Source organism: Vidua chalybeata, chromosome Z (genome assembly GCF_026979565.1).
Source record: "Vidua chalybeata isolate OUT-0048 chromosome Z, bVidCha1 merged haplotype, whole genome shotgun sequence".
Lineage (NCBI taxonomy): Eukaryota > Metazoa > Chordata > Aves > Passeriformes > Viduidae > Vidua > Vidua chalybeata.
The window spans coordinates 28,329,992-28,341,892 of NC_071570.1; the positions used below are offsets into that span (position 1 = coordinate 28,329,992).

Below are 11,901 nucleotides of genomic sequence, written 5' to 3' on the forward strand. Positions count from 1 at the left end.
GACAATAAAAAGCAAAGAATTACAGACATCCGGATGTTTCTGGGCACTAAGCTGCCAAAAATATGCCTTGTGAACAAAGGAATAACCCTTAAAAGCAATAGCCTGTTGCATATTCATATATCTCATACATGATGCATAAATTCCTTGCAAATTAAGAATTTTTCTGTTTTTTGTCAACTTCTTCCTCTTAATCCTTGTGGTTCCATAAAGACGGAGAGAAGGTGGAAGAATGTTTGTCTTTTCTGATAAGGAGGCAGTAACTCTAGGTTTCCTGTTGCTGTTATCTCTGTGCAAAGAGTTTCTTGATTATCTTATCCCTTTCTTGAGCTAGTAAAAAAATATCTTACAATGCATAGTTTCTATTTTAACATTATGTTGTAACCTAAAACTATATTTAACACACTACTTAAAAGGGATTAAAAAAGTATTACAAAATAACCCTCCATAATACATATAGTGTTCAGTTTAATATTTACGAAGAGCCAATCATTTAATCGGCATTTTTCACATAGATGGATGGGGAAGTCTGTACTTTCACAGGACTCCTCTGTCTCCTTTGTGGACACTAACCTGTAGCAACACAAATTTTCTGCACAGATAGGAATTACTACTGCAAAGCTATGAAAAGTAGAAAATTAAGGACTCTGGAAAGACCCCGGTCTTGACTGCTTTGTGTCCTTCTGTGTGTGTGTGTGTGTGTGTGTGTGTACGTTGTAATATTTAATACAACTATTTTAAACTCTATTTATAGTCCTAACTGCTCTTACTTTATGAATTCAGTGCAACTAAAAGCTATTATCATGAATACGGGTATGTATGTGTAGATAATGTAGCAACACTTACCAAGGAAACTGGGATGGATTGCAGGATGCAAAACCCCTTCCTCTTTCCTCATGTATGCAAACAAATGGAGTTGATGCTTCAGGAAGTGGATCATATGATGAATCAGCATTACATAAGTTGGTGTTACACTAGGGACTGAAGTACAGTTAATAAAAAACAGATATGTACTTTGTTTTTAATGGTGCTCCAAAAACTGCATATACTCAGCTAGAGACAAGGTATTTACCACTCTTACAAGATTAATTCTGTCAACCAGATGGTTATGAAACTGCAAAGGACACTAGTTTGTGGGCATCTGAGAGGACCCCAGCACAGTTCAGGCACTGATGTGGCTGATGCTTGTGCTTTGTAGAAGCAGCAAAAGTCCCAACCTCAGGTGAGGACTCCTCAAGCCAGGACTAGGGCTGGAGACTCAGCACACCTTCTTTGATTTGTAGCTCCTTTCCCCAGAAGCTGCAGAGATAGACTCAAGAATTGAACAAGGATCAGAAAAGCAGCATGACCAGCCAACAGACAATGGAAAACCACTGGTGTGTTTAACTTTGAAACACGTCAGCTTCCCGAAGAATGTGGTTAAGACATGGGAACACAAGGATCACAGAATAGTGAAAACTCAGCAAAACTGCAGTCATCTTCTATTTCTGTTCCAGGTTTCTTATACAATTGCAAGAAATTGTTTGGTCAGGCTTTGCTTAATTTCCACATCTGCAAAATCAACTTGAGACATGAAGGAGAATCTGAGGTTTAATTTAAAAATGAAGCTGTCTTACAAAGAGAGACTGGTGAAAGTGATGTATGGGCATGGTGGAAGACTACGAGGGGCTGTACCACACATCAGCATGTCTGAGATAGCAACAAGCATTCACTGCTTGGGGAGCACCATTAAATCACTGCTCTGTGCAGATCTGTTAATGTCAGCCAGTGCTGTTATGAACAAACCCAGCCTCTGCACTGAAGAAAACAGCAGAGCTCTGTAATGGCTTTCCAATCAGTTAGAGCACCCTAGAGCTCTGGGATGTGTGCCTTGGCATTTTCAGTAAAAATTCATCACCAGAAAGGCTTGAACTTCTCTGCTCTGTTGCTGCCAAACATTATGCAGACTAATAGCAAAGCAGTGTGCAGATATTACAACATGGAAAGAACTGTCACTCTCAAACTATCAGTGCATTTAGAATAAGGTTTTTCCATCAAATACACTTTCTAAAATCAGAGAAGACTGATCTGATTTACTGGGCAGAAATCTTCAGCCAGCAGTAATTCCTGCCTCAAAATCTTCCTTTTGGCAGGGGGCCTCTTTGTAGAGACACTAATTCTGATTTAGGGCTTTCAAGTGACAGAGAATTCACTGCATTAGAAGGGAAAGGCAAGATGCCTTGGTCTTGCTTTGTATGGGGAATTTTATGCACATGGACTTAGAAGAAGGGAGGCATGGAGTGTCCCCGCAGGACAAAAGAGAGTCAAGGAGTACCCAAGAACTGACTTAAAACTCTGATCTCCATTCAGGTGCCAGGGAGCAAAGAAGGAAGGAAAGCATTGGGTTAGGAATAGTAACCATGGGGCAATTCTCAGGAAAACCCCTGGTTAGAAGCCAGTTGTGCCCTGGGAGCTGTGATAAATGGATGTGATTCATGCTGAATAAGTTGTAATTATAGCAGTAATTTGGGAAAATAATTGGAAAAGTATATGTGATTAGTGTTATGAAGCAGATGGGTTTCTTCAAGAAACCCATGTGGGAAGCAGGATGCAGGAGTTGGATTCTGCCTTGGGAATGGAGGAAGTCAGGAACTGACTCCCAAACTAAAATCGGTATCAACTAAAATGAAAAGATAACTTCCAGAGCAGGATCAACCTTGAATATTAATAAAAACGGGACCATTCCAGATAGGGAACCTAAAATAGTGATCTTATCTATGAAATAATAAGGCTCAATTGAAACATAATGCTTACTTATGTAACATCAAGCTCAATGTGCACATGCAACCTGCCAGGTCATTCAGAGGACAGCGAGGAAGACAGTGAGCCTTCCTCTGAAAAGACCACTAAAGAGCCAAGAAGACCCCTTAACAAGAAGAGGCGCATGCACTATGCAGTATAGTGATGTAGGTTTCAAGAATCGAAAATGGGAGGAGATTTACAGGAACTATTGATGAATATGCATTAGCATAAAATATAAAAGTTGTGCTTGGATTCTTTTGCCTTTTGTACGGGAGGGAGGGTAGGAAGCCCTCCCGTACCCCGGTTGGTTTTGCTTATGCTTGATCCGAACCACTGCCAAATAACTCTTTGTAACTACTTCATTATATTTGATTGTATTATTATTTTATACCTCAGTTAAAAATTACGGACATCTGGGTATTTTGGGGCACTAAGCTGCTAAATTTTAATCTTTTGGTTTATGAAATTGGACATATGGGACCCCATTTATAACAGTGCAAACCATTCTCCTCACCAGAATGTGCACAGGCGAAGCAGAAGAATCTGAAGGCCTTGAAGCATGTCATTCTTAGGCAGCACACAAGATAGCCAACCCATTTTTAGACATACTGGTAACCTCTGGCACATCAGCTTTGCTCAGGTCACTGGGATAGGCATTATTACCCTCAGATGACAACCATGGTTTCACTTGAATTTGTTGCACCTTTACACATAACCGCTTTACTCTTGCCCCACTCATTGCTGCATGGACTGTTGTTACAGAAGCAGAGGTTCTCACCGTATTCCTTCACTGTGAGAAGAATGCACTGCCTCTACAGAGAACTCAAGATGTTTGTGGTGAAGCAGAAAGCTTTTTGGCATAGCACAGGGAAATCACAACTTATCAGGAATGCTCAAAGATACTCTGCTTTTTCAGTATGAACCAGCTCAGTGTATTTCAGGATAAGAACATTAGGAATTATATTGTTCTCATCTTCTGAAAGAAAACTACAATTCAGAATTATGCTTTCAAAGTTATGTATTTTCAATTTTTTCTCAGTAATCAAACAGTTTTGGTTTGTGTCAATTGGCAAAATGAAGAGCACAAAATGTTTGCATCCAATGATAAGGAGAAATACACCATTTGGCTGTTTTACAGGTGAAATTAAATATGGCATTTTTTTTTTTCCAAATGTGTATGCAAGCAGAAAGGAAAAAAAAAAAAAACATATCATTACATGTTGAGGTGGTCGCTTCTGTAAATTTAGAATTTGTACGCCTGTTAAAACAAGACTTAAAATTGCTTTTTAAGAAAATGTGTATTTTGCATGAGCCTAGTAGTTAAGAAACCAAACAAAAACATGGTTATGGGAAGGAAAAGAAATGCCATATTTAATGGCCTGTTCTATTATCCCCCCTGTTTTCCCCTAGTTGGTATCTTCCTAAGTTGTGCCCTCCTTTCCAGCTGTCCTTCAAGGTGTCCCCTCCTCTTGTTCCAGACTCTTCCCTGCCTGTCAAGGTAACCCCACACCTTCTACACTGCTTACCAAAGCAATCCTGTCCCTTGTTCTAGAACATTCCCTGCCATTCATTCTCCAGACCAATCCCCAACTAAGACCTCTCTCCTCCCCCTATCCTGATTAGTTGTTACCCCAAAGCTCCACCTCTGGTATTATCTCACTGCTTCTCATTTTGTGTACATCCCCTGTTTTGCTATGCTTGAAAATTCCATGCACAGAGGTCCTCAGGGGATTTCCTTGTTCTGGTTTCTCTGACCTTGTTAAAGTGTGTTGGAACTTTACAATGTGAGAGACTCCTCTTTCTTCTTTTCCCACTCTGTGCCCCGCTGCTTAGGAGCACTGCTTCTCTGTTTATGACTTCGATAGCTTTATAGTTCAGCCTGTGGCTTTACCCCAGACAGGGCAGTTCCCCACTTTTCAGTCACCACACTGGAATAACAGAGAGCTAGCCTGGGCTCTGGTGTTCGGTGGCATCTACACACGTGCACACACATGTTCTGGGAACCACAACAGATTCCCAACGGGAGTTCTGATGCAACCGATGACATTACTGTTTGTTACAGTTGTTTCCTGTGGAAAAGATATTCCAGTATAGGGAAGCACTGTGCACAGGTGTGATCAGACAGCAGAAGTAACTTACTTATCACCTGTAGTTTTAGTTGTGTGTCATTGCAAGACCATCTATGTCATGCAGTCTAGGTGGCTAAAGACCATAATAAAGTCGCAGCTTTCTCCATTTGTTCCTAAGTGTGCACCAGCATCTGGATTATGGATCACATACCCTCACATTTTTGTAGGTAGCCAAGGGTTTCCAGAAGCCCTGTCCTTTGGACATCTTCCAAAAGCCAGCATACCCTAGGAATCATGCCAGGAGCAGCTGGAACAGCACACTATGTCCAAGCTGTGGGCCTGAAAAAAGGAAAGTTGGATTATCCCAGTACTTGTTACTGCTGTGGCTGGATGATCACCCTTATGACTGTGTGGAGGCTGGGGAGGCACAGTAAGCAACCAGTACAGCAACCCAAGGATCTGCCAGTGCAAGGCAAGAGCAGCCTGCAACTATAAATCACTGAGGGGGAGTGATCACAGAGACTATGTCCCAGATTGAAAGACAGGATGTATTCTATTTGCCATTTGTATGGCAGTTGTCTTCTGTTAAGTGGGCAGTTGTCCTTATCTTTTTCACAACCAATTCTCATCTCCCTCCTGGGAGACATCTGCTAATAATGGGCTACTGAATGTCACTGCATGACTGATAAGAACTATAACATCCCATTGTCAGATGCTCCGCCCAGAGGGAGGAGCCAAGCATTCCTTGGATATAGTATGGGTTTTTGGGACACCAGACTCAACCTTTCCACAGGTTTCCAAGAGGAACAGCTTGGGGTTTTCCACTGGATCTTCAGAGGAAGACTACACCCTTCTACAGGATCACTGCACCGACAGAACTACATCTGCCACTCCAGGAGTACTGCAGCCACTCCAATTTGGACTGCTATCAACACCCTGACCAAAAGGGTGTCAGGTTGAATTCCGACTCTGTCAGTGGTTTTTCTTTTGAATTATTGCATGTATTTTGTTTCTTTTCCCTTTTTCTAATAAACTGTATTTCTGACTTGAAGTCTCTCACTGGTTTTGCTTTCAAACCAGAACAGACTATCAGTGCATGTGGGGCCTGACACACAAATGTAACTGCCCCTTTCAGAACAATGGGTTGGTTATAATGCTAAATGGTGGTATCTTCCTCTGTGTCTTTATTGGTGTTTTGTAATTCACACAAAAATATTTTCTGGCTGGTAGCAGTTACTGATTTCTAAAAAATTATCCACGCATTTAAGTATTCACATTTTGTTAGATTCTGGTCAAATGAAACTTGATGGACTTGAAAGAAAGTATTGCATAATATTTGAAGAGTTTAGTTTTAAAAAACTGACAAGGCTTTTATTTCCCGGCAAAATTGCTTTAAAAACCTTGGTTTTTTGTGAATGATAGTTTTAATAAACTGGTTCCTTAGTTGTTTTTCCACTCCAGTGTTAATTTAGAATGGATTAAGATCTGCATTGTCTATTAAGGAAATGCATCAGTTATTCCTTTCTGAGGAAGTTAATTTTTGTAAGGGAAACACAGAAGTGTGGCATTACAGAGGTTCGCACTGAACTCCCCAGTGCTGCATTTGCATGCTATTCATTACCCCTTTTTAGCACAATACCATGCAATGCCACTTACAAATATTATTCTTTCTAAGCCCCCTGTCATTGGATGCAACACAACACTTCCTTCCTATTCAGAATTTCATTACATGATATCTCAGATTTTCAATCATAACTAATATCTTTACCTTAGAAACAAGTGACATGGATGTTTAACTTAGGTGACGCTGAGGAAACAGTGTGCTGGCAGAAAAGGAGACTGCAGTGTACACTGGCATATTTCACATTTCAGATGCTTAGGTAACCAGCCAGCAGCAGGGAGTCTGGTGATGACTGGGAGGCACTGAGTCTTACTGGACTTCATGAGTGATAGATGGAAGAAGGGAAGACTGATATCCCTGACTTACCACATAAGGTAAATATAAAGGGTCTTATTAAAGCAGCAGGAAAAACTGAGCTGATTGTAAATCAGAAATTCAACTCCTGCAATTAAGTCTAATAGATTAAAATAATTTTCTACCATCATATATAAAGATGAAAAACGTGGTGGCACTTTCTGGATTGTTGACTTCTTCGGAATGCTGATGTGGGAATACCAAAGGAACTTCCTGAACTTACAGGTAAATTTAGAGTAGCAAGAAAAGGACAGTTTTACATTTGTCAACTCAGTAGCAGACTTCTTCTGGACTGGCATATTGCAATAACTGTTAATTATTTGTTAATTTTGACAGCAAATGTTTTCTTTAAAAAAAATAATTCACAGATGACAAGTCCATGCAGGACAACATAAGTATTCTTTGAGGGTACCTGCCTACCACCTTGGCCCAAAGTGGAGATTTCCCCAAATCAAAGCACATAGCTTTGATACATACGTGTTGTGTAAATGAGCTTAGCATAACTATCAGTGCCAAAGGAACAAATCTTATGTGGTAGGCAATAAACTACACAGCAGTAATGCATTCTAATTAAGAATAAAGTGCCTCATCTCCGCCTCCTGTTTCTGCAGATAACTTTGCTCATATCACAGTAATGAATACTTTTACTTTGAAGCTTTCTGGACACAATTTGGGCTGGCAGAACAAGAATAAATTGTTATAATGCTAATGGCCTCTGTGCTGTCCACACAGCAATACCCTCAAAAAAAAATCCTTGTGCATGACCTGCAGGCCATGGATTTGATACTTTGGAAGGAAAAGACAGAACCCTTCCCTGCAGCCTGTCCTTTTATTTGAAATTAGTTTTTAAAAGAAATAAATAGAAATTTTCTGAATAAGTTGCCAATAAAGAAGAGAAAAAATACTGGAAACTCGAGAACGGAACACAGAGATTATATGAGTCTAGTTCATGTAGCATCAAAGCTCTACTTAGGAATACATGAAAATGAGAAATTTGCATTATTGTGATGAAAAAAGCTTTGCCAAATAGAGTTCTCTCATTAGCAAGACCAGAGCTGCTTCAGGAATGTTCTTGGTAGTGGTGGGCTACAGGAGAAGTCAGTTTAATTCCAAGAAGGTCTTCTGGAAGATTAGGATCAACAGAAGGTTTTCCTAGGCAGTGCTGTTTTGGAGCCAAATGAGACTGCAGCTGTGCATGTCTTTTGCAGAGCCACTCACACTACTGGATACCAGCAAGGTTTATGTCAAAATACAGCCTGTCAAAAATGTTCAAAGCACTCCTGTTTTAGTTCTCTGAGAAGTTTTTCTGTCTCAACTTGATATACCATATGCAGACCTAACTCTGGTTTATCCTGTAATTTTATTACAGGCTTGTGGAGAGAATAGCTTAATTCAGAGACAAAGCTGACATAGCTGAGTATAAAATGCAAGGGGGAGAAGAGAAATAAAAAAGAAAAACAGACCCAATGATAGCCTCTTTTGTAATGACCCCTTCCTTCTCTTGCAGTATTAAAGGGCTGCAGGTGAAACCTGCTCTGTAAAATAATCATTACACTGGAGCACATGGAGCATAAACACTTGAAATGGCTAAATGAGCAGTGCACATGCAGTAAGTCAAGAGAACAAGAACAGTAACAAAAGCCAAGAATGACTGGTAAAAACAAAGAATTGGCAGTGCTGCCTGGAGCACATCAAGATCACACCATGTATAGAAAAATACCAAAAATACAAACCACTAACTGTATGTACCAACTCAACTCTGAACATTCTTTGCCAAAACAAAAAGGCTTCTGGGATCAGCATTGGCATTGATCAAGAACCAGGGAGACAGAGGAGGATGTGATAGCTAGCAGTCCTTGTTCTCCATGCCACCACAAGTAATGCTGGCATCTATGAAAAAAGGAAATTGTGTTTAAAACAGAGAGCACCTTTCTATATGGTGTGCTCATACAGTGTGTTTTGCTACATTTATTGTGGCAACAAAGTGGAAGAAGAAAACAACATTCTAGTTTAATTATAATTACAACATTCTTGTTCAATTATAAACAGTATCAGTACAATGCATAGAAGTCACTCAAATTCCATCAAATCTCGAGGTAAAAGCCATCATGTTTGCAAAGAGGAAGAAACAGCAGTAACTCATGATAAAAAGATGGTAAAGGCAGAAGAAATGTCTCAAGGCATTTACATTATGTTCCTGTTTACTCAGGTGTACAACTGAGAGTTTTGCACAAGCATGAATGTTACATGCTACAGACGAACCATGCTTGATTGTTGTGGTTCTGAACAGAAGCTAAATAGATTGCAGCAGCTGCATATCCAGTAAGTTGGTGTGATTAGAGACAGACTGTCAATGCTGAAGCATGATTAACATGATACAAAGTTTACAAACTAATCAAGTCACAAATTAAACAGTATTTAGATGACTAATTGTGTGACTGCATATTATATTCACCACAAGTCCCAAATATTTCTTCCAGAGTTCTGACTTGTCACAAAAGTTAAATCAAACCATCCAAAAGCCTGAGATTAAGGAAAAAAATGTGCTGATCCTTTCTCTAATTTTATCTTGCTCTGTGATGCACATACATTTTATCTAGTACACCATCACTAAGAGCAAGGCAGTTTTAGTCCCTGACACAGGTAGCTTCACTCACCTCCATTCAACTGAAACAATTCAGATGAACTTACTTATACTAAGTTCTATACTTGTTTCATGGTATAGAACAGGGCCCAAATGTGCATAGAGAGCACAGTCCAAATTGCTGCGTGGGATCTGGAGGGAAACAGCTTCTGAACTTGTATTATATAAAAAATAGCACTTTGTGAGCATCTGCTGTGGCATACACGCATACAAGACAATAGTCTTGGTCACAAAATATCCTATCACTTTGTTTTGCCAATTGATGGGGGCAATTTAAAGGACACCGACACCAATGGAAAGAATGGTCTTATTTTACTATGAGTATTAAGGCAACACAAAAGTAAAATGATAAATTCAATAAAACAATAAGCTTACTACATACTCAGCTTTAGTAACATACAAAAATAAGCAAGGTAATGCACCTCATCATTCCTACACAAGAGAAAGGACAGTGATTTAGAAAGACATATCACCAATTGCCTAAATACTTTACCATCATCCAGAGTAAGAAATTGCTGGGGAGCCCCATTTCACAGTGAGGACCTGGAGAACCTTTCCTGGCAATTGGGAAAATTCTACTTGGTGCATCCACTCATAGAGGAGGTCTCCAAATTCACCCTGAAAGGGGATCCAGCCAAATCAGCCTAAATAGGCCCAAATCAACAAGTCAAAGTGACTTGATTTTTAGTGCAGAAGAACCTGCATCTGATGGCCTACTTCCCTCCCAGCTGGGGGCAGAGCATGGCCTGAGGCCAGGTCTTGACTGGGAGGGTTTTCCCTAAAATATCCTAAAATGAGCCTCTATTAATGCCCAGTGAGAAAGTTCCTTAAAATGATACATTTACTGCAGAGAATTGGACAAGATGTGAGAGTTTCTAAAGCAGCCAGTTTGGTGGTAAACAGCTAGCATAAGCATCTCAGTCATTTGTTTTTAGCTAAACAATACTGTTAGTCACAGAATGCCCAGGATTAATCTCGTAAATCAGCTCTGGCTGAGGCCTGCTGCACAGGCCTCAGCACCTCACACTTCAGGCCCACTCTTACAGAGTACAGTAACCATCTAATTCCGTACCTACTCTACAACTTTTGCCAGTAGGAGCTTAGAGGCTCGCTACTTGTTCTAGTGGAAAAGTTTCCTTCAGGGAAGGGTATTGTCTAGACAGATACAGCTAAGGAAATGGTGTTTCTTTCACAAAGCAGAACTGACAGAATACTTAAGATTGTCACTGTCATGCAAACCTTATCTGTCAGTAGGGATACTGCATTTTTCAGTGACTTACCTGTTTTAGGGGCTGAAGCTTTCCAGGCTTTTAGAACCAGTTAGAAAGATGCGCTAGGTAAGTACATACAAAGATGTTTACAGTACTCCTAAATCTTTCTTCCCTATTCTGATTCACATATTTTTAAACCTATGACAAGTGAGAAGCAGGACTGTAGTTATCTTAATCCTCTAGCCTGCAATGAAGAGGATGATGTTTGATTAAACAGACAATAAAAAATTATACAACTAATGTTAATGGATAAACTTTTCTCTACACTCTCAATTAGATCCTAGGAAATCTGCTTACTTATCAACTGCCAAAAACCAATAGAGAACACAGTAGGCTACTGGAAAATACCAACTCTTCTCCCTTACAAGGCTTCATACTTTACATTAGCTCAAATAGCAGCAAAATGAAGGAACACACAAGCAAGATGATGATTGCTGTTCCTCTACAAGCCTCAAAGTTTTGTCCACTATATTTGCCACAAAATTAGAAAAGAGAATGCTGAATGTGGTTCAAAGCTAGAAAGATGACAATGGCTCAGCAGGTATCCCAGAGATCCAAAGTACAACACCAAGCAAAGATGCAGCAACAGCATATGCAAGCTTGGTTCTGTCCACTGCAGAAGTTTAGTTACCCAGCAGAAACTTTGTTACCTCTCCATATTGGAATTCAGGCAAAGCTGAGTCCAGTGTCTACTCTATGGATTGTCTTACAAACACAGGCTGACAGGACTAGTGTAGTGTAGTTTCCCCAGCTGGATCTTCCTCCTGTGTCTCTCACTGCAATCTTCAAGGTTTCGGAGGAAACAGTATTTGTATTTTCTCAGCTAACTTCTCCTGCAAGACTGGAATAGGAAAAAAAAACCTCCAAACAATTCACATTAAATCTGCACTTGACACTGTTTTCAAGGCAGTATATGTGTCTTTGCAGAAGTCTTAACGCATTACTGCTGAGAGAACACGTGCAAACTTGTTTGTTAATACTTGAGCCTACTAACTGGAAAAAAAACCATATTCTACCCTTTCCTTACAGGGGATACATTTTTATTATAGGTCTAGAAGAGTCATATGTTCATCTAAGCTGCATGTGAGAAGAAAATGCTATTTGTAGTTTCCCCCCTTAGGATCTATATCTGTACAGGACAGCATGTGACTCAGCACAGATGTT

The 11,901-nt window shown here is 39.9% G+C and overlaps 1 protein-coding gene across 1 annotated transcript in view; it reads right to left on the reverse strand.

Moving 5' to 3' along the window:
* The window catches only part of SERINC5 (serine incorporator 5), a 42,788-nt gene extending 36,955 nt beyond the window's left edge, over positions 1-5,833 (reverse strand). Inside the window, 1 exon segment of the mRNA XM_053931794.1 lies at positions 5,639-5,833. The gene's annotated coding sequence lies outside the window, so the exon portion shown is untranslated.
* Between the last annotated feature and the right edge of the window lie 6,068 nt (positions 5,834-11,901).